At 41.6% G+C, this 27,073-nt stretch overlaps 1 protein-coding gene across 5 annotated transcripts in view; it reads right to left on the bottom strand.

Moving 5' to 3' along the window:
• The window catches only part of MOB3B (MOB kinase activator 3B), a 230,711-nt gene that overhangs the window by 197,828 nt on the left and 5,810 nt on the right, over positions 1-27,073 (bottom strand). The gene's annotated exons all lie outside the window — the stretch shown is intronic.

The raw sequence follows: 27,073 nt of genomic DNA, 5'->3' as shown, positions 1-27,073 counted from the left end.
GGCAACACATTATTATAATGAAGATAGATTCTCTTTCAAGGCATGTAATAGCTCTGAACTACGGTGTTGGAGAAGACTCTTGAGAGTCCCTTGGACTGCAAGGAGATCCAACCAGTCCATCCTAAAGGAGATAAGTCCTAGGTGTTCATTGGAAGGACTGATGCTGAAGCTGAAACTCCAATACTTTGGCCACCTCATGCGAAGAGTCGACTCATTGGAAAAGACCCTGATGCTGGGAGGGATTGGGGGCAGCAGGAGAAGGGGCGACAGAGGATGAGATGGCTGGATGGCATCACCAACTCGATGGGCATGAGTTTGAGTAAACTCCAGAAGTTTGTGATGGACAGGGAGGCCTGGCGTGCTGCGATTCATGGTGTCGCAAAGAGTCGGACACGACTGAGAGACGGAACTGAACTGAAAAGCAAAAAAAACCCTTGCATTGCTTTGCTTACAAAATATGTCTTCCAACTGGGGCTTCGTATCAGCATCAGCTTGTACAGTCAAGTCATGCAGTCTTTGCATGGATTATTTTACTGCACGGACAATTAGAGGTTAGATTTGCCAAGGAAGCTACTATAGCAAAATCTGGTTTTCTTGCTAGGAGTTAGAAACCTCATTAAACCAGAAGGACAACTGAAAATTTAAGCTTCATTAGACAATACTAGGAAGCACTTGTCCAAATTTGATGTATTTATATAACATGGCTTTTTTTCTTTTGATCAGAGCCTCAAATTCTAATTCAATTGGTCAGCTCAGGCCTGTCTTCTTACGACTCATTGGCTGCAAAACCAGGACACTGTGCCTATATCAATATATATATATAGTCAGGACAATATCTACTTCTAAACTTTTACAGATATGTTTAAAATTTTAGTTCTACAACCTAAATGTTCAAACAACTGGGTGTGGTGAGCTGTGATTCATCTTCTCAATAGAATAATAGGATTCCAATAAATATGGCACGTTGCATTTACAATAGGGAAAGCTGTAATTAGGTGTGTTTTTATGATTTAGCTCTGATTTAATCAACTCACCCCAGGTAGTCAGACATATTTTCTGACTGACATATGTCAGAAACTGACATAGTTTCTGTCAGTACAGGAATCCACATATTCTGAACCGAATCTTTCTCCTGCGGAGGCTACAGCACACCTCTCTGTAAGCTTCTGGAGAACTTTTAAATCATTCTTTAATTAATGCTTTCAGCACCCCTGTGACCTCATTATGCTGTTGTTATTAAGCACTTTATTTTCTTGGTCCCAAGAGTTCCTCAGAGCAAATACATGTTTCCCAGCAGACATTTATATTTTCCGACAGAAGAGTTGGCTTCCCATGCATGATATAAAGCAAATGTTAATTAGGATGATGGTTAAGGTGGCCCAGACTCTTTCCAAACATTTTCACAGTTGGCAGCATTCCACTTTCCTCTTCCTGTAAGCCGAGAAACCTAAGTGGTTATTTTTCTTCTTGGGGTAGAAATATCTAGGTAAAAGCAGTCAACGAATATTCAGAGTGGCTTAGCCAAAAGATATCCTGAGAAAAGCTCCCTATTTAGGGCTCTCATAGAATGCCATGAGGAGGGCTTCCCTGGTGGTCCAGTGGTTAAGAATCTGCCTGCCAATGCAGGGGACATGGGTTCCATCCCTGGCCTGGGAAGATCCCACGTGCCTCGGGGCAACTAAGGCTGTGGGCCACGACTATTAAGCCTGTGCTCTAGAGCCCATGAACCACGACTACTGAGCCCCCACACATAGAGCCAGCCGCTGCTCCCCAACAAGCAAAGTCAGGGCAGTGAGAAGCCTGAACACCACAACTAAGAGTAGCCCGTGCTGGCGGCAACCAGAGAAACCTGCCCGTGGGAACAAAGACCCAGCGCAGTCAAAAATAAATAAATACATCTTTAGGAAAAAAATACCAAGAGGAGGTTCAATTCCTACATTTCTGGAGGTCACAATTAGCCCAGCTATACTCTTTGACTCACAAGTTACTTCTGGGTAATTTTCCAAAGAAAAAATTATAGATGTGCAGACAATTTGAATGTGAAAGTTTATGAATGTTGGTATCATAGCACTGTTTATCAATAGTGTCAAATCTGGGAAAAACTTATCTTTTTAAAAATAGATCATAGGATATCCATAGAGTGGAATTCTATAAAGACTTTTTAAAAGCTTTAATATATGACGTGAAAAATATGTATGATTTAGTATTACACATAAACAAGCAGATAATGAAACATGTCTAGAATTATCTCGATTTCTTAATATACATACATGTGTGACTGAAAAGAAATCCAAAAGTTAATAATAATTAGACAGTGGGACAGAGCGATTTTAAATTTCTTTGTATTTTCATGATTTTTTTGTAGTTTAACATTTATACTAAATAAATATTACTTTTGTAATTAGAATATAAAACATTTTCCTCATTTGTTCTCTCATCATACGTATGGAATAAATTACTAATACATATGGAATAAATTAATCAGTAGGAGGAAACAAAGAGAAATAAAAGTCAGTGAACATACAGTATATTATACTATAGATTTGGCCTTCAATTCTTACATTTAAATAAATTTCTCCTAGTAGATTCTCTATGAACTAACTCCAATTTCTCATAGCTCATCCTTTATCTGAAGCAGTTCAATGATTCTTCGTAAATTCAAATGAAAATCCAAGACAATCAAGGAAATAAAATGTGCAAAGGAAGCTGGCCTTGGCAGCATGCAGAGGGTTGGAAGCCATGAGAGGAGTGGAAACCATGAATATGAATGGATGGAGCTTTAGGACAACAGGCTACTGGGAGGAGGGAGAAGCTATTCAGATGATAGCTGCCAGCCCCCTCTCCCCGCTAGTCACTCCCCTGCTGCCTGCCCTCTACTCCCAGTCTTGATTCTCAGCCCAAGCAAGCCGCGGTGCATGTAGCCTCCATGGCGTTCTCACACTCCAAAAGCACAGAGGATAAAAGGCCACTGTGTTGAACGCTTGTGCTTCATAGAGCAACAACACTGCTAAAAGTGTTTAAGAATACCTTGCTACTTTTCATATCAATCACAGCATTTGCCAAGCTACTCCCCAACCTACTGGGAGGTACAAGGGTGAGCCCTGTTTAATTAGCTTCGGGAATCTTAAGAGCTTTGCTAGACCATTAATTAGGGTTGTTGGAAGAAGTGTGTGATGTGTGCGTTGGGGAGGGGAGGGCGGGTTCGGCCACGGTCTTGGGAAACCATTTGCAAGTGCACCTTGGGACAAACTTAAGAGAAAGTGTGAAGTTAGGAGAATTCACTTCTTGCTAAAAAAACAAACAACTCAAGTTTTTTTTTAAACGCTAAGTAGGACTCTAAGTTTTTGTTCTGGTACCCAATCTCTTTGAATACAAATACTACTTAATACGCTTAAAATTCTTTATATTCTCAATGCTAGAAAATTTTCCATCAAGGCCAACAGAATAAAGTGTGATTTGTAGAATCAGGGTCTCATACTCAAATGCTTTTAGCCAACGGGTAGATCAAGGACACAAAGTGTCAGGACACGGGCAACGTTTAAAAAGGGCCAGGGACTCCTCTCCAGCAGCAGTGGCTAGTGTGGGGAGAAAGACCTAGAAATGCTGGATCTTCTGACTTTCTAAGAGTAGCTGAAAATTCTAAATTTTATGTGAAATCTGTGTATTTTGTTACAGATTGACAACTAAAAAGAAACACCAATGCTTTCTATGCACAAACAAAACATCTCTGAGGACCAAAACAGGCCTGTGGACTGCCAGCTTGCAACCTCTGATTCCAAAGAACAAGATCTTAAAATAGGATTTTGAAGGTGCACATTTACTAAATTCCTCTGTATATGCATAAGTGATCAGTCAACGAACAGACTAGAAAAGAATCATGAATTTAAAGTCTAAACTGCTGGACCAACTTACCCTAATCAAGTTCCTAAATTCCTCTGGGGTCTGTTTTCCTCCTTTTATTAAAAGTGGAATAATGTACTAGGGTTTCACAGTATTTTACCTGAGAACGTATGAGAGCAAATGCATTTATTTTTATACCTCAGAGTTACTAATGACTTCTTTCTTTAAGGTGTTGGGGGGAAAAAAAAAAGGATGGCAGTCCAGGTGTTAAGACTGCCTTCTGATGAAAGGGCAGAGTTTGATCCCTGGTTAGCAAACTAAGACCCCACATGTTGTGTGGTGTGGCCATTTTTTTCCCAAATGGAGGGGAGAAAAAAATCACATAGAAATGAAGGGATAAGACTGGAGTCCGGTCTCCTCACAATTCAACAATCAATTCAGAACCTTCTCTAAAGGGGCAAGTAAGAAAGCCAGGCTACAAACCTTCTAGGTTCATGAAGCAAGTTGTCATGTCAACAAATTACTCTTCTAATTGTCCTGGCAAGACAAACTCAGGTCCTCACTGAAAACACGTGGAAAGGAAATGTGTCAGGTTAAGACATCTTTATCTGTCTTTAATAACTGGAATATTAATCATATCTAATCCAAAGTGAGTATTAAGATGAGTAACTCAAACACTGCCTAATTTAATAAACATCCTCAGCTTCCTAGGACAAACACTTTAAATATTTAGAAATTTGCTTTCCACTCATGCCATTTCTCGTTAGAAAGGCGACGTCCGGTCTGTGAGGGAAATGAGTCATCCTGGGCCACCATCCCGCCTTCGGAGGGACAAGTTGAAGCAGGAAACGATTGGCTCTGTGTGTGTGTTGGTGTCAGTACAGGAAAACTGTGTAGCCTAATACTGAACGATTTCAACATGGGGGCTTCCGTTTTTATTAAATACTGTTTGCAACTTGCAGAACCTTGTTAGCTCGGAAAGAATTATCATTTTGCCATTAAGCTTGTCATTGAGATGATTTATAACATGATGAATTTTTCATTGGAAATCAAGCTTTTAAGACAGTCTCATGTTGGATTTCTGCTTTCTTACACCTAACTTAACTTCATCTTGTTCTGAATTGCTGTGGCATATTGACCTGACCTCAGTATCGTGGAGAACTTCCAATGATTGAAAAATCACCCTTGTAGTGAGTATACCGGAAGTCCAGAAGTGAGGTGCCAGTTCCCTTTAATTGAGTCTGATTCACCGTCTCTAGTTTCTTCCATTCTGTGTCTCAAATTCCCTGCACTGGGAGCAAAATTGTGACTCTTTACCCATAAGGTATCTTGCAAGGCAAGCCAAGTTCTTTTGCAAAGCTACCTTTTTATGCAATCCAAGTAACAGAAAGTGCAAACAGGTGTCTTACTGACACTTTAAAAAGAGTCCTCATTTAAAACTCCTATTAAAAATACACTATTATGAAAAGAGGACTCCACGTTGAGCAAAGTAATGTACTTCCAGCAAGGGAAAGTGTCAGAGAATTGACTATTTTAGGACAGCCTTTTTTTTTTGTTTTGATAAAAAGAGATGTTGCCAGACAAAAGGAAATTGTAAAACTTAGTTCAAGTTTTACCTTTAGTCCCTACGGCTCTTTCAGGAAAAACACACCCTCAACCAAAAGGACAAAATCTGGCATCTAACCCTGTTTGGCTTCCACTCTTCTGCCATCAGTTCAGCTCTCTTATTTCTTCCAAACACACACCCTCCCTCCCCACCAAGTCTGGAGATTTCTGGTTTCCCATCATCCTTTGCTAAGCATTGTGTTGTAAGCTCTCCTTTCATACTTCACTAACTTGCCATCAGGTCAAATGAGGTAATGAGAGAATTCACCACTTTAAACCCCAATCAACCTTTTATCAGCAGGTCTAGCCACATAGGACCCAGACCTATCTCAGTGGAGTTACTGGTCTGTGTCTCCTACACAATACCAAAACAGAAGAATATTTACATATTCTACTTCCACCATCTCTTTGCCATTCAAGAATATGCTTGTATGAGAATTTAATTGTCCTCCACTTTTCCCCCAAAGTCTAGACAATGGCCTCTTTAACTTATCATGTGACATTCAGCATTTCACCTCTGAATAACTAAAACACTAGAGTACATCCCACTGGATTAAAGGTAACTATTGAGTATCATTAAAAACAAAAACCAAGCAGAATAACCACTCTTCAGCCAACCGAGGACACTGTTGGTGGAAACTAGTCCAGAGATGGCCAAACACACACCTCCCCAGGTGCAGAGCCAGGGCAGCCATCAGCCAATCAGACAGAGGCTCTTTCAGAATCTTCTCTTAACTCAGCATCTCCAGACCACCACTCCTAATGGCTTAGACTTGGTTCTCCAGATGAAAGGCCTTAGTCAGGGGGCCATGGAATCCCTCAGTCTACTGGAATGCAAAAACTAAATTCTTATTCCAGGTAAGGACATCTTCAGTCTTTCTAAAGAAAACATCACAAGGAGGTAGACACAAATAGTTTTTTAAAATCTAGTACTTAAGCCTAAGCATCGAGATCAGCAACTGGGAAACGTGCTGACAGCGCTTTGTAACAAAGTCCTCTATTATCCTGCTCATCTCTCTGCTGGTTTCTTAGCAGCCTCCCTCAGAGATCTGGTGACTTTTTTTTTTTTTTTTGGAAGGGGGAGGGTCTCAAAGCCATAAGTGTGAGCTGATCATTTATTTCAAAGAATGAGAGGTGTTGACCCCATTGTTTCCTAATCCAAGGAAGAGCCAGACTCCAGGCATCCAATTGTTTAAGAATAAAGAGTTAGGGGTGACTAAATAGGAGAGACAAAATGACGTCTATGTAGGGCCTAAGAATCAAAAGGAAAAAGGAGGGGAGGGAAGTGTGGGAGGGGGGTGGGGGGGCAGGGAGTAGAACAAATTTCATCTTTTCTTTACAAGGTACCTATATTTTACTAGAGGAAAAACTGACCACAAAATGTCAGACCTACCAACTTTTTATTTCATGTTTTTGTCATTTTCTCCATCTGCTCCAATTCTGAGTCCAAGTGCCCTACAAGGCCAAAACAAGACTAAGTAACAAGACCTTCAACATCTCTCAAATTAGCAAGTTACCATAAATGAAAATGCTAGTGTAGGCAATTCAGGCACTGCCAGCTTTGGAAGGGGTTTTCTAGCTTAGAAGGGGCCCAGCCCTCTCTCTCCAGTGGTCCAGACCTAGGTTTAGCATCATGAGAGCTCTCCCATACTTTGGTCTCTTCCTCCTGATTACTGTGCCCCTGATTTTGATCTCAGCATGGCCAAAACTAGTGATCAAACTTCTTCAAAGTTTGGCTGTCCGGCCACACCAGAATCACAGGCTAATCATTTAGTGGACTCGCTAATGCGCTGCCCACATCCCCTTAGAGCTGGAGCAGTTATTTCCGCGGTGGCAGGTTGTGACGATGGCTGCCAGCTCTCAGCCTCTTCTTACAAAGCCTTCTGTGATTACCTTGGGCCCATCCTGATAATCCAGGATAATGCCCTTTCTCATTATCTTTAAATTAACCACAGTACAAAGGCCCTTTTTGCATGTAAAGTAACATATTCACTGGCTCTAGAGATTAGAATATGGATGTTCTTAGTGGACCATTATTTGGCCTACCACACCCCACCAGGCTTTTCCAAATGATGGATGCTCTCCTGATCAGTGACCCCCATTTGGCTGCTGGAAAGGCAAACTGTTAGTTGCTCAGTCGTGTCTGACTCTTTGCAATCCCATGGGCTGTAGCCCACCAGGCTCCTCTGTCCATGGAATTCTCCAGGCAAGAATACTGGAGTGGGTTGACATGCCCTCCTCCAGGGCATCTTCCCAATCCAAGGATCGAACCCAGGTCTCCCACACTGCAGGCAGATTCTTTACAATCTGAGCCACCAGCTGCCTGCAAACTTCTGTGTCTGGAGCTGGACCCCCTGGGAGAGGGCAAGAACAAAGAAATGACTTAGCCTGGTGTTTTGGTCCTGAATCAGCTTTGCTCAAAGAGCTGTTTGAGACACTAGTCCCTAGGTTATCACTTTCTAGGGAGTCTGGAATGAACTACATTCACATTTCTCCCTCCTAGGATGCTCACAGTTCTCACTGGCATAATCAGAGGTCTTGAGAAGCCCAGAAACAAGTTTAACTTGTTTTAACCACGACTTTTATCCATTTATTTTTTACATAACACTGCATGGAACACTGTGGGAATGACGCACTAGATTGTCCTCTGGCCCCTGACAATGCCACGGAAACAGCTCTGCAGGGAGTCTGCCCTTCTCTCCAGCTCCCCTTTGGAACCTCACTCTGAAGCCCTCGGGCTGGGAGAGGAAGTGCAGGAGAGGCTCTTCTCTTCCGAAGCCCTCAGGTGCTTGTGGGCAAACCCAGAACCTGTCTACTGACTCAACACACAATGCACGTGATTGGACACATTCTCTAGTTCTGCCTGGAGACTCATTTCCTGGAGAGCTGAGTGGGTTTTTTTTTTTTTTTTTCATTTGTTTATTTTGTTGTTTTTTCTCTTTCCACTGTCCTTGACTTTGGCTCTTAAAACTAAAGGGAAAAAATAAGTATGATATTTTTCTCTTTCTGACTTACTTCACTCTGTATGACAGACTCCTCTCTACAAATGACCCAATTTCATTCCTTTTAATGGCCGAGTAGTTAAATAATAATAATAAACCAGTGGTTCTCAAGGCCATCCATATTTAAAAAAAAAAAAGGAAAAAAAGGGTCAGGAAATAACATTTCACCAAATACACTCATGGTCTTTGCTTTCCTCTCTTATTTGTCAAATCAAAGACTTGGTCAGAAAAAAAAAAAAAAAAAGACTTGGTCAGATGGCCACATGAAAACTAAAACATTTCCTCCTTTTGGCAAATGGGTTGTCACTATGGAAGCAGAGAAAAGGGTGGTCATTGCCTTAGTATTGGTGTATTCTAGGCTGTGGTTCTGGAGCTCTGCTGCCTGGGCTGTCTGAGTCACTGTAGTGTTTCTTAGGAATCACTGGAAATTTTGGAGGAACCACAGGAGAATCAGACAGAAACTTGAGACCACTAATTTGATTTTCTCCTAGAATCTTGGAATCTTATTTCAATAGCTCTAATTAAGACACTCTTCATTTAAATTTCACACATTTTATAACCATCATCTACCTTTCAGCTGTTACTCACCTGAACATATCATCTGTCCAAGAGGCCTGGGACACATGCCAAGCCCAGGCCAGGCTATATGCCTCCTCCATGTCCCTGCGATCTCTTCTCATCTATCACATTTTCCATAATAACAATAGTAAAAAATTATTGCATGTCTACTACATGGTAGGCACTGTGCTAGGTCATCCTATTTCATCTTGACCATTGAGTTTTGTAGTTCTCATCCCAAGCCTTAGTGTCAACATATATTGGCTACAGGCAGGCAGGCAGGCAGGAAGGAAGGAAGGGAGGATGTATTTCCAGTTCCCCCAATTTAAAGACACATCAAATAAAATTATTAGCCTGATAAATATATGAAACATCTTTTGTACAATATGTACTTTACTAATATCTTTATCTTCCTTTCAGGGGAATTTCAACATATCTTCTGAAATGAATAAACATGACAATTTCAAGTGACTTGATGGCAGCAAGAAGCTTCTGTGGTATTGGAAAAAGAAAAAGGAGAAGAAAACAAAACAAAAAAACAGAGGCGCAAAAGGCATTTTACAATATAAAAGGTGTGAGTTTTTCACATCCCTCTTCTGTTTAAAACCAAAGAAAACACTGCGGTTGTAATTCCATCACTGTCACAGCCTATGTTGCCCTAATAAAAGGGTAATTTCATAATCCTCCACTGACATGAAGTTGCACTGATATTTGGGCCTTAGGTTTATATATTTTCTAATGTTATCTTCTTTTATTTATAAAATTAATATAATTATTAATCAAACTTATTAATAACTTATGCTAATTTATAATGATTGATAATAAGTGGTTACTATTTTAATTATTTTAAAAATAACTTTATTTGGCTGTGCTGGGTCTTAGCTGTGGCATGCGAGCTCTCTGATCTTTGTTGTGGCATGGGTTGGGGGGAGTCTTTAGTTGCATTTTATGCCCCATTTAGACCAGTTTTTCACAAAGGCTCTGACTCCTCATTCCCCTAAACACTGGCTCCTCAGGATATTCATAAGTGTGATTTTTTTTAAAAAGTATATGGTCGGACTTCCCTGGTGGCCCAGTGGTTAAGAATCACCAATAAAATAAATAAAAAATGTTAAAGTACATAGTCAAATAAACTTATCATATCATGGTTTAAACAAGCTTAACAGGTGTCTTGCTGTAAGCTTTTAGAGGTTTATAATATGCTAATACACACCGTTGAGTCTACACTGAACATATAAAGTTTTCTAAATTTCCTGAATCACAAAAAGCTTTTTTCATGGAACTTCTTGCAAAATTAGTGTTTCAAGAAACCAACTTAGGGAAGGCAGATCTGAGTACTTTCCGCACCTGAAGCTGCTGTGCTGACATTGCCCCATTTCTAACTGCAGGATGCTCTGGTCCAACACACAGCCCATCTCTGCATCAGGATCCCCCAGGCTGACCTGAACTAGCTCACGTGGAGTAGCCCTGAGATGCTCTGGGGCAGAGGCCCTGGCAGGCCCCAGCTCTCGTCCCTTCTCACAGGGCCAGCAGTGCTTTTGCCTCCCTCTGCCACAGAAGCCAGAAATGAACTTCAGCCACACCCTGGAATCTGTCTGGTCCCTATGTCTGTCTGGTCCTCCATGTTTGGCCCCCCGTATCTGTCTGGTCCCCCATGTCTGGACATAAACAGCTTCCAGCATCTAACCTGACCACAGGGAGAGGGAAATTGTCTTGCTGTTCAGACAGGAAAAAGGACCCAAGTACATTCAACCTATTCTATGAGAAGTCAGGCTTCTGAGAAGTTATGGCTATGATGTTATTAGGTGACAGATTTTCTTCTCCATTCAAAAAAAGAAAGAAGGAAAAACATGATATACTCAAGACACTTATTTTCACTTAAGTACAGTTTAAGAGAAAATCAGGCAGACCTCAGTTTTGTGAGGCCTTTGCCAATTATGTAACTTTTTGCAGCCTTGGTTCCTCAAAACTATAAAATGGGATCTTGCCAGATTTTTTTGGTGTTAAAGTGAACTAATGTTTGCAAACTTGGTCATACTATGCTTGATGAATGGTTAACACCCAAAGCAGTATTAGCTATGGATGGTACTGAAGGATTGTCTTCTCCATGTTGGTCCCCCTGGGAAATAAGGTCCATGGGTTCTGTTTTTGTTTGTTTGTTTTAAAAAAGTAAATGACAGTATCTTTCCACAAAAATAGATTTTTTTTGCAAGGAAAACATGTCTTTTTAAAAAAAAGAGACACAAATTAATCATTTCTCTTATTTGTATTGCCCTTGAAGAAAAAAAATGAGAAGCTTCTATTTCAATAACACCTCTTGTTCTACTCTTCAGAAAATAAATAAGTAACCTTACTAGAAAGCTACCTGTGGGTGACAACTCCAATTCTCTTCAAGTGTATTTAAAAAAAAACTTTATTGGGGTCTCTCCAACGTGTCCCCTCATGCCAGCCCAATCCCCAAGCCAACTCAAACCAGTGCCAACACATCCTGGTGGCTAGACTTTCTCCAAATGGATCAGAAGCATGGCAGAGATGGGCTAGCTGTTCATCAAGGCAGTCCCTCAACTTCCTGGGCACATGGCCGGATTGAATTTCCTGGCAGCCCTCACTGTTAGCTCTGACTATATGCCTAAGTCCCTGCCAATGGAATGTGACTAGAAGTGATGTGTGCCCCTTCAAGCCTAACCTGTACAATGCTCCCATGCACATCCCTCCAGCTCTTGCCATTTGCCCCAGCTTGATAAAGATAAGCTCAGAAACCTTGGAAGCCACAAGGGAGATAGCAGAACCACAAAATGGAAAATGTCTGATGCCTGATCACTTCTTGAGGAAAAAGGCCAACCACAGCACATGAGTATTTCTCACTCAAGTATAGTTTGAAACTATCTTTCCACAAAAATAGATTTCTTGCAAGTTCCAAGCTATGTATGAGTGAGAAATACTTCAATCAGGTTCGAGCCATTCTATGTTTTGGGATGTGCTTATTAAATTAGCTAGCCTAGGAACGTCCCTGGTGGTCCAGGGGTTAAGAAGCCACCTGCCAGTGCAGGGGACACATGTTCGATCCCTGGTCCGGGAAGATTCCACATGCTAGGTAGCAACTAAGCTTGTGCACCACAACTGCTGATCCCACACACCTCACCTACTGAACCCCAAGCACCCTAGAGCCCAAGCTCTGCAACAAGAGAAGCCAGCGCAGAGAGATGCCCGAGCACTGCCATTAGAGAGTAGCCCCCACTTGCTGTAACCAGAGAAAGCCTTTGTGCAGCAACGAAGACCTAGTGCAGACAAAAATCCAAAAAGTTAATTAATTATTTTAAAAGTAGCTGGTAATCTAGAACTAAGATAACATTGCAGGCTAGCTTCTACTCCAGGTAAACCATCAGAAGTGCCAAAAGTTTAAGAAAAATGTTCCTGGAAACTTTGAAATGCAAAATAATCATTTCATTTAAAAATGTTTCTGTAACACAAGAAAAGTCTGTCATTGCTTGACTTTAGTGACAAGAACACCTTGACCCAGCCTGTCAAATATCTTTGTTTCATGGTAGTATAGTTTGTGTCAGAGTACAGACTGACACTTCTGGCAATTAGACATTTCTGAGACTTTTTAGAAAAACCAAACTGGAGAAAATTGGAGTTAGCTATATACAGGCTTTCATCTATATTTTGTAATTAACAGATTAGAATCTCTTCCTTAACTTCAGAATTGTATGATTATAGTCATTATATATTCCATTATGATTTGACTATAGATAGTAATCCATGATTTAAATTGATCATGAGACACATGGTTTTATCTAAAAAAGTTGAAGCATACAGGGATATGCATTATTTCTGTGTATCAGGGGACACTCAGAAACTTAAGCCTCAAGCTAAACCTGGGAAATTTAAGCTTCAATCCCAACCCAGGTCTAATGAAGTAAATTATTTATTTTGTTGTCTGAAGTATAAGGGACCTACCCTAGTTTAAGGCCATCCAGTTAAAGATGTAATGCCAAATGAGATTACTTACTGGTTATCAAAAAAGACCATGTTATTTCAGTAAAGACCTTATAATCAAATGGATATCTACGGTGTTTGTGGAACACTGCCTTTGGTGATCACAGGTATTAGCCTGAACCCAAATACATCATAAACAGCTTTTCTCAAATCATCTTATTCCCTCCATCCCACTGCTTCCACCTTTATCTAGGCCTCCATAACTCTAACCTGAAATATCCGCTGAAATATCTGCTCTCATCCTAGGCTTTCTGCTTCCATTCTTTCCCCTACTCCAAACAGCTCCCAGCAAGGAGTCCCCAAAGTGATCTCTTCAAAGAACAGTCACGTGATGCCATTCTCTTGTTTAAAATTCTTTCATGTATCTACACTAATCTTATAATAAAACTGGAACTCTGTCACACCCTGCCATGCCCTATCCAATCCCAGCCTATCCTAGAACCAGTTACCCCACTCCCTTCACTCCAACACAACCAATCTCCTTTGTGTTTCTTAAATATTCCAAGCTCTTTCCCATGACAGTTTTTGAACCTACTGCTCTCGTTGCCTGAAATGCCCAGCCTCCAGATCTTAACTGTGGATTTTTCCTCATCCTTCAAGTCTCAATTCAGCCATCACTTCTGCAATTACCCTCTTGTCCTGTTAATTTCCTTCATAACACCTGTAATACCCTGTATTCTTTCAGTTCAGTTCAGTCGCTCAGTCGTGTCTGACTCTTTGCGACCCCATGGACTGTAGCACGCCAGGCTTCCCTGTCCATCACCAACTCCAAGAGTTTACTCAAACTTACGTCCATTGAGTCAGTGATGCCATCCAAACATCTCTTCGTCTATCGTCCACTTCTCCTACTGTCTTCAATCTTTCCCAGTATCAGGGTCTTTTCAAATGAGTCAGTTCTTCACATCAGGTGAACAAAGTATTGGAGTTTCAGCTTCAGCATCAGTCCTTCCAGTGAATATTTGGGGCTGATTTCCTTTAGGATTGACTGGTTTGATCTCCTTGCAGTCCAAGGGACTCTCAAGAGTATTCTCCAACACCACACTTCAAAAGCATCAATTCTTTGGTGCTCAGCTTTCTTTATAGTCCAACTCTAGCATCCATACATGACTACTGGAAAAACTATAGCTTTGACTATACGGACCTTTGTCTGCAAAGTAATGTCTCTGCTTTTTAATATGCTGTCAAGGTTGGCCATAGCTTTTCTTCCAAGGAGCAAGTGTCTTTTAATTTCATGGGTGCAGTCACCATCTGCAGTGATTTTGAAGCCCAAGAAAATAAAGTCTGTCACTGTTTCCATTGTCTCCCCATCTATTTGCCATGAAGCGATGGAACCGGATGCCATGATCTTAGTTTTCTGAATGTCGAGTTTTAAGCCAACTTTTTCACTCTCCTCTTTCACTTTCAAGAGGCTTTTTAGTTCCTCTCTGTTTTCTGTCATAAGGGTGGTGTCATCTGCGTATCTGAGGTTGTTGATATTTCTCCCGGCAATCATGATTCCAGCTTGTGCTTCATCCAATGAAGCATTTCGTATGATGTAGTCTGCATAGAAGTTAAATAAGCAGGGTGACAATATACGTCCTTGATGTATTCCTTTCCCGATTTGGAACCAGTCTGTTGTTCCATGGCCAGTTCTAACAACTGCTTCTTGACCCACATACAGATTTCTCAGGAGGCAGGTCAGGTGGTATGTTATTCTCATCTCTTTAAGACTTTTCCACAGTTTGTTGTGATCCACACAGTCAGAGGTTTTGGCATAGTCAGCAGAAGTAGATGTTTTTCTGGAACTCTCTTGCTTTTTCGATGATCCAACAGATGTTGGCAATTTGATCTCTGGTACCTCTGCCTTTTCTAAAACCAGCTTGAACATCTGGAAGTTCATAGTTCACATACTGTTGAAGCCTGGCTTGGAGAATTTGAGCATTACTTTACTAGCATGTGAGATGAGTGCAATTGTGTGGTAGTTTGAACATTCTTTGGCATTGCCTTTCTTTGGGATTAGAAAGAAAACTGACCTTTTCCAGTCCTGTGGCCACTGCTGAGTTTTCCAAAGTTGCTGGCATATTGAGTGCAGCACTTTGACAGCATCATCTTTGAGGATTTGAAATAGCTGAATTGGAATTCCATCACCTCTACTAGCTTTGTTCATTGGAATGCTTCCTAAGGCCCACTTGACTTCACATTCCAGGATGTTTGGCTCTAGGTGAATGATTACACCATCGTGATTATCTGGGTCATGAAGATCTTTTTTTGTATAGTTCTTCTGTGTATTCTCGCCACCTCTTCTTAATATCTTCTGCTTCTGTTAGGTCCATACCATTTCTGTCCTTTATTGAGCTCATCTTTGCATGAAATATTCCCTTGGTATCTCTAATTTTCTTGAAGAGATCTCAAGTCTTTCCCATTCTATTGTTTTCCTCTATTTCTTTGCACTGATCACTGAGGAAGGCTTTCTTATATCGCCTTGCTATTCTTTGGAACTCTGCATTTAGATGGGTATATCTTTCCTTTTCTCCTTTGCCTTTTGCTTCTCTTCTTTCCTCAGCTATTTGTAAGACCTCCTCAGACAACCATTCTGCCTTTTTGCATTTCTTTTTCTTGGGGATGGTCTTGATCACTGCCTCCTGTACAATGTTACAAACTTCTGTCCATAGTTCTTCAGGCACTGTATCAGATCTAATCCCTTGAATCTATTTCTCACTTCCTCTATATAATCGTAAGGGACTTGATTTAGGTAATACCTGAATGATCTAGTGGTTTCCCCTATTTTCTTCAATTTAAGTCTGAAATTGGCAATAAGGAGTTCATGATCTGAGCCACAGTCAGCTCCCAGTCTTGTTTTTGCTGACTGTATAGAGCTTCTCCATCTTCAGCTGCAAAGAATATAATCAATCTAATTTCGGTATTGACCATCTGGTGATGTCCATGTGTAGAGTCTTCTCTTGTGTTGTTGGAAGAGGTTGTTTGCTATGACCAGTGCGTTCTCCTGGCAAAACTGTTAGACTTTGCCCTCCTTTGTTTTGTACTCGAAGGCCAAATTTGCCTGTTACTCCAGGTGTTTCTTGACTTCCTACTTTTGCATCCCAGTCCCCTATAATGAAAAGGACATCTTTTTGGGGTGTTAGTTCTAGAAGGTCTTGTAGGTCCTCATAGAATCATTCAACATCAGCTTCTTCAGCATTACTGGTCAGGGCATAGACTTGGATTACTGTGATATGAATGGTTGCCTTGGAAACAAACAGAGATCATTCTGTCATTTTTGAGACTGCATCCAAGTACTGCATTTCAGACTCTTTTGTTGACTATGATGGCTACTCCATTTCTTCTAAGGGATTCTTGTCCACAGCAGTAGATATGAATTGGGTTAAATTCATATCTGAGTTAAATTCACCCATTCCTGTCCATTTGAGTTCACTGATTCCTAAAATGTCAAGGTTCACTCTTGCCATCTCCTGTTTGACCACTTCCAATTTGCCTTGATTCATGGACCTAACATTCCAGGTTCCTATGCAATATTGCTCTTTACAGCATTGGACTTTACTTCCGTTACCAGTCACATCCACAACTGGGTGTTGTTTTTGCTTTGGCTCCATCTCTTCATTCTTTCTGGAGTTAGTTCTCCACTGATCTCCAGTAGCATATTGGGCACCTACCGACCTGGGGAGTTCATCTTTCAGTGTCCTGTCTCTTTGCCTTTTCTTACTGTTCATGGGGTTCTCAAGGCAAGAATACTGAAATGGTTTGCCATTCCCTTCTCATGTTTTGTCAGAACTCTCCACCATGACCTGTCAGTCTTGGGTAGCCCTACATGGCATGGCTCATGGTTTCATTGAGTTAGATAAGGCTGTGGTCCATGTGATCAGTTTGGTTAGTTTTCTGTGATTATGGTTTTCATTCTCTCTGACCTTTGATGATTATGGAAACTTCCTGATGGAAGAGACTGACTGAAGGGGAAACTGAGTCTTGTTCTGATGGGCAGGGCCATGTTCAGTAAATCTTTAATCCAAGAGTCTCTGGCAGATGCGTGGGCCAGCAGTGGCCTGCTGCAGGGTCGGGGGCACTGAGTGTAGCAATGCATGCATGGGACCTTTTGAAGGAGGTCGCCATTATCTTCATTACTTCCACCATAGTTTGGCATCAGGTCAAACAACAGGGAGGGAACACAGCCCCGCCCATCAACAAAAAATTGGATGAAAGATTTACTGAAATTGTATTCTTTACTGTCTGAAAATCTGGACACTCTATGAAGACATGAACCTCTTCACCTCTTTATCTTTCATACTCTCTTGTTTCAGGCATCATATCCTCAAAGATGAATGGATGGATGGATGGATGAAATTTTAGGGAACAGATAATTTTAGCACTCATTGTCCCATGAATCTTCCATGAGAAACAGTCTTATCACATTTAACAATGAGTATTACTGCCCTCTCCCAGTGGGGATGGTTATAGGATAATGCCAATTTCCGCTCCCTTAAGCGCACAATTCCTGGAAATATAAAGTTTTAGCATTGAGACCATCCATGTATCGGTTTTATTCTTATGTAAAAAATGTTTGAGTTTACAAAATTAATAGTTCCAAAAGGATGTCCTAACACTTAATTATCTACAATATTTGGGGGCATAAGGCTATCTTCACTTTGAATTTTAAGCTCTCCAACTTACAAAGAAGCTTTCTCAGAAGAGAAAAAAAGTCCCCTCGATGCAGAGTGAAACCCCAGGCTGCCTGCTTGAGTTCCCACATCCAGAACTATCGCCCTTAGGGGAGTGTGGCAAAGCAAGCCCACAACTGCATGGAAGTCCAACACACACTTCCCTCTTGCTGATGGCACTGGGTCAATATGACAAAATAGTTTATGTTTCCAGTTCTGACTAAATGGAAGAGAGTCATGCCTACAAACAGTTTTCCCCAAAGTTCCTCTGTACGTATAATAGGAAACACAGAACTGGATCTGGGCAGGGACTCTGGAAATGTCAGGGCAGTTTCTCCACACTGAGTGTCCTAGGAATGCCAACATGTATGACTATAGTTTTCCACACTTGGAGCCCTGATGAAGAAACGCTGTCCCAATCCAGAACTCATGAACTCCGTTCTGCAGCTCGACAGGAGAAAAATCAACAAGCTGCTGCAGAAAGCCTGCAAGAAACTTTGCACTGGCCATGGAACATCCACCTGCACCGAGGGAGGTTACAAGATTCAGCCTTGGGACTTCCCTGGTGGTCCAGTGGTTAAGAATCCGCCTGACAATGCAGGGAACATGGGTTAGATCCCTGGTCCAGGAAGATTCTACATGCCACGGGGCAACTAAGCCTGTGCATCACAACTCCTGAGTCTGTGCTCCAGTACAAGAGAAGCCATAGCAAGGAGAAACCTGAGTACCACAACTACAAAGTAGCCTTGGTTCGCTGCAACTAAAGAAAGCCCACACACAGCAACAAAGACCCAGCACCGCCAAAACTAATTAGTTATTAATTTTTGAAAAAAAAAAAAAAAAATTCAGCCTTGCAATACATGTGGTAGTGATGGTGGTGACAGTTACTCCTGTAAGGAAGTTGCTGGGGTCTTTGTCCAGAAAATCCTACAGCACTCTGTTTCAGAAAGACTGCAGGAGAAACTCCCCCCCAGGACTCAGCACCAAGAAGAGCTTTGCTTGGGACTTTCGTAGGTAGTCCAGCGGTTAAGATTACAAACTCCCAATGCAGGGGGTGCAGGTTTGATCCCTAGTCGGGGAACTAAGACGCCACATGCCAGGTGATATGGCCACATACACAAAAGAGAAAAAAAAGAAGAGCTTTGCCTCTACTGAGGATTTAGCTTTGCTGCTAGGTTGTTTTATCTCTCGGATACTGTGGTTACTTCGTGTGTGTGTGTTAGTCACTGAGTCGTGTCTGACTCTTTGTAACCCCACAGAGCCTGCCAGACTCCTCTGTCCTTGAAATTCTCCAGGCAAGAATACTGGAGTGGGTTGCCATTTCCTTCTCCAGGGAATCTTCCTGACCCAGGGATTAAACTCGGGTCTCCTGCATTGCAGGCAGATGCTTTACCATCTGAGATACTACGGAAGCAGGGCATAGTTCCGCCTCGCTTCTAGAAAGCCTAGAGACAGATATGCAATCTCCCTTCCATAACGACACTAGACATATGACAAGCACGCTTATGTTCAGACTGCACCTGACTTCATCTTATTTTCTTGCTCTTGTTTTCTCTCAACTCTAAGTCCTTTAACTGTTTTTATTCTCCTGTGTTATACATGTTTATGTGTGTGTGCTCAGTGGCTCGGTTGCATCTGACTCTTTTGTGACCCCATGGACCGTAGTGTGCCAGGCTCCTGTGTCCGTGGGATTTCCTAGGCAAGAATACTGGAGTGGGTTGCCATCTCCTCCTTCAGGGGATCTTCCCAACCCAAGGATGGAACATACATCTCCTGCATTGGCAGGCAGATTCTTTACCACTGAGCTACCTGAGAAGCCCATATATATATATATTTATAAGCTTCTTCAAATCCTTTTGGGAATGAAATACACACACAGTGGATTTTATGCCAAATCTTTAGAACCCTTACATCTTGCAAATATACAACTTGGGCTCAGACAGACCTGGGTTTGAAACCTAATTCTGTGGATTTCCAGATATGTGATATCAGGCAAGTCACCTAATACTTCCAAGTTTCCATTTCCTTCTCTTTAAACTGAGGGTAATAACATTTATTAACTATGACCAACCTAGACAGCATATTAGAAAGCAGAGACATTACTTTGCTGACAAAGGTTCGTATAATCAAAGCTATGGTTTTTCCAGTAGTCATGTATGGATGTGAGAGTTGGACCATAAAGAACCAAAGAATTGATGCTTTTGAACTGTGGTGTTGGAGAATACTCTTCAGAGTCCCTTGGACTGCAAGGAGATCCAATCAGTCCATCCTAAAGGAAATCAGTCCTGAATATTCATTGGAAGGACTGATGCTGAAGCTGAAATCGCAATTCTTTGGCCACCTGATGCGAAGAACTAACTCATTGCAAAAGACCCTAATGCTGGGAAAGATTGAAGGCAGGAGGAGAAGGGGACGACAGAGGATGAGATGGTTGGACGGCATCACTGACTAGATGGACATGAGTTTGAGCAAGCTCTGGGAGTTGGTGATGGACAGGGAGGCCTGGCCTGCTGCAGTCCATGGGTTTGCAAAGAGTCAGACATGACTGAGCAATTGAACTGAATTGAATAACATCTATTAATACATTGTGTAGTGGCTATGAGAATTAAAGATAATTTACATAAAGAGTTGATACTTAGTATCTACTACATAAATAGTATCTTTATTGTACTTAGTAACTATGCAGATTGTTACCAGAGAATACCAAAGGCAATGTCTGGAAGACATGGGGGCATGCAAAAACATGGACAACTTCATCTGACTATGGAAGCAGAGGCTGGAGTGATATGTCTACAGGCAAGGGACACCGAGGATTTCCAGCAATAACCAGAAGCTAGAAGAGGCAAGAGTTTCCCCTTGAAGGTTTGGTGGGAACACGGCCCTGATGACACTTTAATTTTGGACTTCTAGCCTCCAGAACTATTAGGGAATAAATTTCTATTGTTGTAAGCCACACTGTTCATGGAAATTTACTACAGCAGTCCTGGGAAACTATCAATACTACAGTCTCCAACACATGTAGCCCCAACTGGCAGAAGTGAAATAACCAAGCCAATTTTCAGTCCCAATAACATCTGCCAAGAACTCACGGATACATACCTGGCATGTTTCATGAGGGGCATATGCTGGAAGATCACAAAGGAGGGAAAAGAGAAGGGGGAGGCTTTAATTTTAGGCTTAAATGAATTAATTGCCCTCTCTGACTTTACCCCAAGTAAAGTGACCTTGGGCAAGTCATTTTATCCCTCTAACCCCAAGTCTACCTCTCAGTGTCCTTCCAAACCTAAAATCTAGGATTTAGAGTCTGTACTTCACAGGTTAGTTAGAGGCAGGAGAGTTGTCAGGAAGAAAAAAGCCCCCTCCACATGGCACCCTATGGCTCTACTAGATTATTCTAGACACCATCCCCAAAACCAGGCATTGCTCAGGTACTAAAAAAAAAAAAAAAAAAAAAGCCTATTATTTGGAACATGTGAATTTTCTGTCAAAGAAAAGTCCAGTTAAATTTTTCCATAATAATGCCTTTCTTTGTTCTTCATAAATGTAAGGAAATCTTATGACCACATGCAAACTGACAGGAATTTTAAAAAGACACTACCCTTCTTCCTGCCATGGCAATTCCCTTTAAAATTTTTATCCAAGACAAGAAGACATCTCTGTCCATCTTTCACTCCACTCTCACTGATTTTCCAAACTACAGGCGTATTCAGATACAGTCTGGGAAGAAATAAATCCACATCTATTCAGTGGGTAAAAGAGAAGGTTATTCTGGGAGGTGACCTCTTCTCGTCTGAAATGCTTACCACCATCTCAAAAGTGAAAGTCCCATTAGTGTTCAAATGAACCAAGAGCAACCAAGAGTGGAACAAGGATTTGGATGGAAGCTGTTCTGATGAACCCCAAACTGAGGGAAGGTTTTTACCAATGGTGCATGTTTACGTACATCCTTATTTCACCAGGAGAAGTCTCTTTTCATCAGGGGTCCTTTTCTAAAAGCTCCAATCAAAAATAAATAAATAAATAAAATAAAAGCTCCAATCAGCCCTGTGGAGGAAGTTACTGTATGCATCACTTGAAGCTGGGCTGTGAAAGAGAGCCAGTGGGAAGACTGTCCACTCAGCCTCCCTAAGGGTGATGTGGTAAAGTGACAATCCTTGGAAGCACATGATACAGAGAAGCACAACAATCAGGGGAGGGGGGAAGTCACGATTTTGGAACCACTCAGCAATTTTTTCAGCACAAGTTAACACCCAAATTTAAGAAGCAGAAAAAAGTCACCTGGTGGGCTTTTATTCAACAAACATTGATGTCTTTATTGAAGAGGTAGCATGCCTACAAAACTGAGTAAGATATATGTCTTGTCTGGAGGCAAAGATGTATGAATCAGCCAAATAACACAGAACTATGTGATACTACCAGCATGGAGGTATGTTGGTGTTCATGACCTAACCAGCCCCTGGGAATCCCAAAGACAAAGCAACGGAGGGAGGAGGGGATGCTGAGTGAATGCTTCGGCTGCCATCTACCATTCTGTGAACTTCTCAAATCTCCCCAGCACCTGACTTTGCCCACCCCGTATCTCTACACCAGAACTAAAACCACCAAATAACTTCCCTGTCACTGAGAGACACGGCTTCATTATCTTCCCTCAGTCATCCAACAAATAATTACTGAGTACTTAGTATGCGCAGGGTGCTGTGAAAGGCACTGGACCCGTCTGATCCAGGTCTGGTGAGCCATTTCACCCTGGGCTTCATATTCACTAAGGATTTATAATAACACAGATTAAAAAAATCATATCATATCCAAATGATATCATAGATACAGTCACAGAGATACAAGTTCCAGGCTTGAATTTCATGGCATATCACAATCTTTATAATCCTGTTTTGGTAATTTTCAAAACATAAGTGCAAGTCTCCCTACGCCCATGCTATAGATCAGCAAGGAAGAGGTCCAGGGGTCTCTCCATGTCTGTGGGCCCTGCGGGCATTCAAGAATGAACAGTGGACAAGCCAGTTGTTGGATGTGTGCTTGCAGAACGTAGTGTTTGGTGGGGAGACAGATCTCAAGCAAGGACCTACCACACTGATAACTGTGGTTACTGCAGGGGAGAGAGACACGATGGGGGGCGGAGCTGGCAAGCCAGCTTTCACTTTATCTGAAGTGCTTAAATTTTTATAATGTGAACACATCCACCTATTACTTGTGTAGTCACTGTAAGGTTCTATATCAGGTACACCATCAAGAGAAGAACAACCAAGAAAGAACCAGGGGAGAGGCAGACCCCAATGTGGGAGGCAGTGGAAATGGGTGAAACACCAAGTTGTCACAGTGTCAGGGCTGGTCTGGGCTAAAACAGTTCCACGTGACTTTGTGGTGGCCATGGTCTGCACGCCACGTGGAAAGCAGTCCTATGCATGGATACAACAAGGCTTCCCATCTTCGAGCTCCCTACTCGGCTCCATCACCTAGTGACCCCACAAACGCAATGACTAACTTACATGCACTGAGTAATGTAACATGTATGATCAACATGTTAGGCTTACTCTGGTTCAAAACTTGCCTCTTCCTGGAGCGCTATAAATCTTACCGCACAATGCCAAATGCACACGAGTGAGTCATGGCTATCTCGTCTAGACCGGGATATCTCATCTTCACTTTGTCAAACAAATTGTGTCTCACCCATTACCAGTAACCATGTCATCCCCATGTCAAATTCACACAATTGCACTGACAACAGGGCAGCCCTGGTAATCACCTTTCCCCCGATCTAGAGAAAGGAGAGCAGATATCATGGAACGATGCGTGCTAAGTCACTTCAGTTCTGTCCAACTCTTTGAGGCCCCACGGACTGCAGTCTGCCAGGCTCCTCTCTCCAAACAAGAATAACTGGAGTGGATTGCCATGCCCTCCTCCAGGGCATCTTCCCCACCCAGGAATCAAACGGGCATTTCTTATGTCTCCTGCATTGACAGGTGGATTCTGTACCACTAGCTCCAAACTAGGAAGCCCTGTGGAACAATGTTAGCATGTCACACCTAGCCCACAGTGACAGACTGGGCAGTTGTCACACACAAATTCTGGAATAAAAACATTTCCTTCCACTGTCATCCTTTTTGACTTTCTCATTGTATTTTGAGATGGAGTCAGATGCCATGGCTTTTACAGAAGAGAGGCATGACCAACACTGATCATCCAAAAATGCTTCTGACCATGACAATTACGTGTGACTGTATGTGTGTGTGGACTATTTTGTCTTGGCATGGCAGGTACCCTCTTCGGAGTGGGCACAGTTGTCAGGGAAGTGCACACAAGTAAAACCAGCACAGAGAGACAAAATCGAATGCCCCTGTGCATGAGGGGCACAGCTAGAAGAGGAAGAGTTTCCTGCAGAGGCCTTCGTGCCTAAGTTGGGCTTCTCTGGTGGCTCAGATGATAAAGAGACTGCCTGCAGGGCGGGAGACCCTCATTCGATCCCTGGGTCAGGAAGATTCCCTGGAGAAATGGCAACCAACTCCAGTATTCTTGCCTGGAAAATACCAAGGACAGAGGAGCCTGGCAGGCTACAGTCCATGGGGTCGCAAAGAGTCGGACACAACTGAGCCACTTCACTTCACTTCTGCTCTAAGAAGTCAGTGGGGCTGGCATGGTGTATAGGCTTGCCAGGTAAAATATAGGACACCCAGTTAAATTTAAATTTTAGATAAATAATGAAGGATTTTTAGTACAGGTACATCCCAAATACTGCATGGGTCTTCTGCACTTTTATTTGTTAAACCAGGCAATTCTAATGGTGGAAGACGTAGACAACATGCATGTCAATCATCTTTCCTTTCTTGTCATGAATATTGTCAACATCATCGGCACATGAGGAATGAGGTACACGCTATAACAAAGACCTAGGAATTACTTCTGTACCCAAAACCCTCAGAACATGCTTGCTTCTTCAACCATGGATGCCTTGAGATCATGGACTTATCTTATCCCTCCTTCTTCAAGGACTAGCCCAGTGACTGGCATGTAGCAGATGCTAAAAATAAGGTTTTGAATAAATGAGGATAAAATGTGGAGTGACAATAAAGGGAGGAAATTTGAGGTAAGGAGGGGTAAGGTGACAAAACTGTACCTGACAGAAAATACAGGGACCTTCAAGGTGGTGGACAACAGCCAAATTTCCAGCCACCTCCATCACCCACTGGCAGAACCTATCAGCATAGAAGTTCAACTGAACAAACTCTTAGCTTGGATAGTACCAGGAAACTGTCTCAAAGCAGTAGGAATTATGCTAAGTGCCCTGAGTGGGTAGGGGTGGGGGCACACAGAATTGGGAGTTCAGCACTTATACAATTATTTACTTTAAAAAGCCAAAATTAAGGAGGACAAAGCACTGTAAAAGCCCAAAAGAGGAACAAGCCGTTCTACTGAGACAATTCAAGAAGCTTTAGGAATAAGAAGTAGTGTGAGGGATGGAAGGAGGTCTGGCCTTCAGAAGACATTGGCATTTTATAAACATATATTTATTGTTATGCATACATACATACAGAGTTTATAAATGCATAGTTCATACTTCTTAATTATTTTTCTTAATGTTTGTAGCATATATACTTCTAGATTTTTTTCTGTACATATATGCATGTGTTTATATTTAACAGACTCTGTATACTACCGTGTAAACTTGCTTTTAAGCTGCAAAGCTTGTCCATCCAAGTAACCAAGTATATTCCCACAGCATAATTTTGAATGCTTGCACAGACATTTTCTACTGATGATTTACTTAACCAAGTACCTACTGCTAAACATTTTAATTGTTTTCAGTTTTTTGCTGTGATGAACTTCCTGACAGGTAAGTCCTTAGAGACATCCATCATTATTTCTTGGAGATAAATGCCTAGAGGGAGAATTGCTGAGTCAAAGATCATGTACAGTTTTAAGGCTTTTGATATATACTACCATTTTGCTCTCCAAGAAGTCTGTGTCAGTTTATAATCCTATAGAAAAGGTTTCATTTTCCCGATTATTTTTCTAAGTTAGTCATCCCACAAAATACCTCTGCAAAATCAGAGTTTATACAAAGAGAGCATATAAAGTAACATATGTAGTAGGTTTTCTTCTCAAAATAAATCAGTCCAAAAAGCCAGGATTTTAAGAAATCTCACTTGTCTACAATTAGTCCTTGGTGCAGCCAATTAATTTAGACATGAACATTTTAAGCCAAATTTCCAGTCAAAGTCTGCCATGCTTGAGGAACTGTGGTTGCCCACCATTCTAAAATGACTTTATTAAAAATTAATGCATTTCTCTTTTTTTAAGGTGGTAATTAAAACTAGCCTTCTTTAATGGCATCCCATTTCAGGTTCCTGGAGGAAAAAATCCATTTCCTTTGACCATACCAGAAGAAGCTTACCTGGTCAAAGAAAGTGAAAATCATAAATGGTGGATAGCCCTCATTACCACAGGAATATTGGTCCAGGTGTGAATTAGTTTGGCTAATGTGGGTGATCACCTACTCACATACCTCCTCAAAAACAAATCAGAACAAAAAATCTTTACAGCACACAGAACTTCTCAGCAAGAAAGAAAGTTAAGCCAAAGTTTTAACATACTGCTAAACCACATCTTAAAGTTTAGATACTACAGGAGAGAAGTTAATGAGGCAGAAAAATATTCCCCAGTATATAAGCCCCCAGAAGATTTCTAAGAAGGAGATCAGAGGCATACAAAATGCTAGGTGGGGATGGTAAGTGCTGGTTCAAGCTTCACTACAGGAAAGGACAGCTGGAGAGTGCCAACATTTTCTAGTGGCAATACAAAACTAAGCTGCTCTAGTCTTCTATGTGACAAGTGCCATGCTCAATGATGCACTCTGGTTTTCATCTTTCTTGAGACACAAAAAACTCAAATAAAAGAGAAAATATGCAAATACAGAAGTTTAACAAGACAGGAAAAAACCTCAACCATGTGATGTTCTAGTGGCCTTGCAATCAAATAATCATATTCATTTGGTCAACGTCTATGATTAACTCCATGAGAGAAGAGGTTTGGTTATAGGGCCAGGTACAAAAAAATATTTTCTTGGAGGATGGCTCTCTCTTATGTAACAGTGTTGGGTGAGCAAGTGTATAGAATCGTAGCTTTCAGGGCTTTCTGAAACAGTCTGCATCTGTCTTGTGCTGACACTTGTATAGTACTGGGATGGATCATCCAGCCATCGATGGTAACACAATCATAATGCTCTGCTCACTTTTCTCAAAAAAAAAAAAAAAAAAGCACTTCCAAAGTCAGCATAGTCACCTCAAATCAAAAAAGCTTCAGAGGCAAAGAAGCTGAAATGCTGAGTACCATAAAATGATGAATGCAAAAACTCCTTCCCACTGAAGATACCCAGGTGGATAAAAGGCACACGAAAGGATACTTCAG

The sequence above is a fragment of the Dama dama genome, chromosome 29 (genome assembly GCF_033118175.1).
Source record: "Dama dama isolate Ldn47 chromosome 29, ASM3311817v1, whole genome shotgun sequence".
Classification (NCBI taxonomy): Eukaryota; Metazoa; Chordata; class Mammalia; order Artiodactyla; family Cervidae; genus Dama; species Dama dama.
Note: the sequence above shows the minus strand (reverse complement) of the source record. Positions and strands in the feature narration are given on the sequence as shown.